Here is a 5,111-nt window from a genome sequence, read left to right as displayed (position 1 = left end):
TGGCGAGTTGCTGAACCTGAACTGCTGCTGTTAGACAGAGCCCTGGCTGTAAATCCTCCTGATTTACTATAAAAATGACAACTTCAATGCTTCCTGAGGATCGCTGGGTTGATTTTGCTACATTTTTTGCCAGCTTTGGGGAAAACAATCATGTGAGCCTTTAAGAGATGCCAGGATGACATACAGCAGTGTACAAGCTCTCAGGAAAAAAATCCTAGGCTTGAGCTTTTTATTAAAAAGATTGGACTTAATCAGGAGTCTAATTTCTCTCCCCCTTTTGCCATTTGGTGATGTTCCTTTGTGTTTGCTGTTCCTCCTTCTCTTTCAAGGCTGTGTCCCTAAGGAAAGGTCATCCCAGGCAAGGCCCAGGCTGATGGGTGGAGTTGTGGATTTTCCACAACATGGAGCCATTTGGTGCTTCAGTGTGGCCTTGGCAGAATTAGGTCTGGTTTGTTTAGGGTAGAATTAACATGGTTTGTTTAGGGTAGTATTAATACACTTTTGCCTTGCAGAATCTGTCTTTCCATGAATTAGATTTTACAGCAGGGATCCAAATCTGACAGTTGACTCCTCACCTGTTTGAGAATTGCTAAATGTTTTGATTGAGAAATAATAACCTGAAATGAAAAAGACTGGAGGGAAGCCTGAAGTTAAAATGAATAAATTGGCACTCCTTGGACTTGGTGCACTTGTATTAAATTCCACTTAGATTTAAACTATGATTTTTATTGAAGTGGGAAAATCTGGATTGTTCTGTTTGGCTTTATATCCAAGCTCAGCAGATGCCAGCCTTTCCTGTACTTGTATGGAGCAGTGGCACCATCAGCAGGACCAGGGATTGTGTTGTCTGGGGAGGTTTGAGAGGAGAGCAAGGGCATCCTGAGAGCTCAGGTAGTGTCCACTCCTGTCCTTGTGTCAGAGCTGTTCCTCTGAGAAAGGCAGAAAGAGCCAGAAAGTCTCTCTTCCTCTGTGATTCTGGGCTGCCAGAAGAGGTGGCAGTGATGACTTGAGGTGATCAGAGATCCATTTTACAGCTGTCTGCTCTGGTTTAATTGCTGAATAATTCATTGTTCCGGCTGGCTCAAGGATCAGAAGTGAGGGAAGTTTGGTTTCCAGTAACTGTGGCTTCAGCTCAATTGGAAATGAATTCAGCTCGGGCACAGTTCAGGTCAGTGCCAAACAGAGCTGTGGATCATTTGACTCCACTTCTAATGCAGTTTTAATTAAAGCTGTGGGAGCCAGTGCTGTTTAGCCCTTTATTGATGATCTGGATGAAGGGATTGAGTGTGTTGGTGACAGCGTCAGGCTGGGTGGGAGTGTTGCTCTGCTGGAGGGAAGGAAGGCTCTGCAGAGGGATGCAGAAGGCTGGATTGATGGACCAAGCCCAGTTTTATGAGACCACAAGGTGAAGTGCCAGGTCCTACACCTGGATAACAAGAACCCATGTACCACCACAGGCTGGGGTAGAGTGGCTGGAAAGCTGCCTGCAGAAAAAGGCCCTGGTGGTGTTGGCAGCAGTGAACAGGAGCCACGTGTGCCCAGGTGGGCAAGAAGGCCAAAGGCACCTGGGCTGTGCCAGGAATAGTGTGGCCAGCCAGAGCACAGCAGTGATTGTCCCTCTGCACTCTCACTGGTGAGGCTGCACCTCGAATCCTGAGTTCAGGTTTGGGCCTCTCATGTCAAGAAAGACATTGAGGGGTTGGAGCATGTGCAGAGAAGGGAATGGAGCTGGAGAAGGGTCTGGAGAACAAATCTGATGAGGAGCAGCTGGGGGAGCTCATCCTGGAGAAGAGGAGGCTCAGGGGGGACCTTCTCACTCTCTACAACTCCCTGAGCCAGGTGGGGGTCAGGCTCTGTGAGGAACAATAGGACAAGAGGAAATGGCCTCAAGCTGTGCTAGAAGAGGTTTAGATTGGATATTAGGGGAAAAAATAGTGGAAAAGGTTGTCAAGCATCAGAACAGGCTGCCCAGGGCAGTGGTGGAGTTACCATCCCCGGAGGGATTTAAAGGAAGTGTAGATGTGGCACTTGGGGACATGGATTAGTGGTGGGCTTGGCAGTGCTGGTTGGGCTTGGTGATCTTAGAGGTCTTTTCCAGCCTAAATGATTTCATTATTTGATGGTGTGCTCATAATAGTAAGACCATTCTGTGTATTTTAAAACCAAAGATCTCCCAAGAGAATATATTTAAAAGAGGAAACATACATGTGACTCTTCAGAGTAGTTTTTAAATACTGGAAGTACATTGACTTCCATTTGAAAGTTCATGTCACTGTATCTTGGTTTTGGTTTTCCTTTCTTGTTTCATTTTGATGTAGCATTGCCTAAATTCTTGCTAATAATAGACCTGCACCACATCCGGCTGTGCTGAAAGCAAATCTTAAGAAATGTCTGCTTTGTGGAAAATATTGATTGCACTTGTGTGTTCATTTCTAAGCATGTGAAACACAGGTACATCCACAAAGAGCCTGCATTTGTGCCTATGCCCCTGTCCCTGTGAGAGAACATTTAGGCACATAGTCAGACCAAAGTAACTTGGAGAATATTTAAAATCAGTTTCCTTCCTGTTTTGATTCAAGGGGTGGGGGGGATATTCTCCAGGGATGCTGCCTCTGAGGAGAATTTGTATTTCACAAAGATGGCACCTTTATCTGGCACCTTTATATGTCCTGGAGGAGAGGATGGAGAGGGCTTCACTGAAGAACTGGGCTGCAGTAACAAAGGTGCAGAGAGCATTCCAAAGCCAAAGGGCTGCTGGGCTTGTGAATCCTGCAGCCAGGCTTATAATAACATTTTTAGAAGTTTGAAGACAAAAGTGAGTTACCAAACTGTTACTGTTAGGTTGGATGTGACATATACATACGTGATTAGGGTTTAAGAAGAAAAAGTTTTTATTTTGCTTGTTCTTTAGTTTATATGCTCTTAACAAAGCGTGATCTTTAGTCATCGACTACATCACAATGACTCATTATATTCATTTGTGTAAAGTAATTAGTGTTAATATAATTGGTAAAAGTTTTATGGAAATTTAATAAGGTACATATACACATTTAATTATGTATGTAATCTAATTTACAAAAATTTTCATGTATCTTTTCTAATCTGTTCCTGTACTAACAGCCTTCTCTTCTTCCTTACTATAAATACACTCAAAAATCATCAATTATATTTCTTCTATCAACTCAACTTTACTTACAAACCAACTATCAAACTCCTCCATACTAAACCAAATACTTTTGAGGTTGCAGGGCACCTTAAGCTGAGTGCATCCCTGTAGCCTCATTACTGAGGGCTGTAGCACTGGTTTAATTTGCTTCTGTCACCATGCAATGGGTCCTGTTCAGTGCAGAGGGGTGATTATGGAGGAAGTGTTGTGGCTGTGGTGTGGCTGAGGATGTGCTGGAAGCAGCCAGAGCTCTTCCAGCTGTGTCAGGTTTTGGGAAGGGCAGCTCTGAGCCTTGCCTTTGCTCCAAGCAATGATGCCAGCCCCTCCTCAGGGAGCCATCTGCAGGAGCCTGGATGTTTATTTGCCTTCTTGGAGTGTTCTTCTCCTTCCTGTGCATGTGGGGAACAAGTGATTTCCATCTGGGTACGTCGTTCCATGGAGCTGCTCAGCTGTAGAGACATCTCTTAAATAAAGAGGAGCAGCCATAATTATCAGGGGACATTTCTAAAAACATCAGGCAGCTTTGTTTTGAAAAAACAGCCTCAGATGTGCCTTAGGTAGGTTGATGTGATGACTGATGGGGTTGAGTAGTCACTAAGGAGACTTTGTGCTCGTGTCCCCTTTTGTGATCTGCTGTTGATGGCTCACAGAAAGTTTGATCAATTATTCAGCAAGAGCTGGAGTCTAAGCTGCCTCAGAGCTGGCAAGCCACTGCCTCTACAGACTGGAGTGGTTGGTTCTTATTTAGGCATTCTGACTTTGCACAGAGTGTTCTTTGTGCAGTTTTGGGAGATGAATTCCCAATCAGAGGAGAATATGGTTATCAACCAGATACACCCAGCCTGTGACAGTGGCTGTAATCAAATCCAATTAGGCATGCTTTAATTAATCAGGGGTGCTAAGTTATCTGTGCTCTCTGGAATGAACTTCTTGGATACCTTCCTTTTTATGTTTCAGATAGACTGGCTTTGTGTTGGAGGGCTGAACAATGGGTGAGTAAACAGGCAGTTAAAACTGAGGGGTTTGATAGCTGGTTTGTAAGTAAAGTTGAGTTGATAGAAAAAATAATAATTGATGATTTTTGAGTGTATTTATAGTAAGGGAGAAGACAAGGCTGTTAGTATAGGAACAGCTCAGAAAAGATAAATGAAAAGTTTTGTAAATTAGACTACATGCATAAGTAAATGTGTTCATAGTAGTATTTAATTATTAAATATAATAAGATACAATAATTATATAATAAGAGAAATATATATTATATGTAATAATATATATTATCTATTATATATAATAATATAATTATAATTATAATTACAATAATATCTAATAATACATATATTGTAGTAAAATTATTATTATTATTATTATTATTATTAATTAGTGACTCAAATGCACAAGACACTGGGTGCTTTCAAGGAGTAGGGAAGTCAGTCCTAATTAGCCTTCATTGGCTTTGGTAGGGTTTGAAAACATCTGGGAACTTGCAGACAGTGCTTTCTCCTACAGCTGGCAAGTGTGTTTTTAAGATTGTTGTTATTCTGAAAAAAAAAAAAAAAAAGCAGGTTTTCAGATGCCAGAACACTTATTTTGGGTCAAAACCAGAATTTTCAAACACTTAAGCACTTCTTATAAAATGTGGAAAATCAAAATGTGGTTTACATCTCAGAAGAGTTTAGGGAGCATATTCAGATAATGTACATAAATTAAAAAAAAAATTCCCCCAAATGTTTCCCATCACATCATCCTGACAACCAAGGGCTTGCTCTGTTGGAACTAAAATGTTTGGTGGCTGAACAAAAGCCCAGTGATTTTAACAAAGGTCTACTCAGGTCCTTTTGGTGTCTCACTGCAATTGAAAGAAGAGAGCTTTCTGAAAGGATTTACGGCTCTTTGGTGTGGTACTTGGTCCTTTCCTAAGCATTATTTGTACCAGTGTGGGGAGAGG

Source organism: Geospiza fortis, unplaced genomic scaffold (assembly GCF_000277835.1).
Source record: "Geospiza fortis unplaced genomic scaffold, GeoFor_1.0 scaffold23, whole genome shotgun sequence".
In the NCBI taxonomy this organism is placed as follows: domain Eukaryota; kingdom Metazoa; phylum Chordata; class Aves; order Passeriformes; family Thraupidae; genus Geospiza; species Geospiza fortis.
This window is presented reverse-complemented; position numbering follows the sequence as displayed.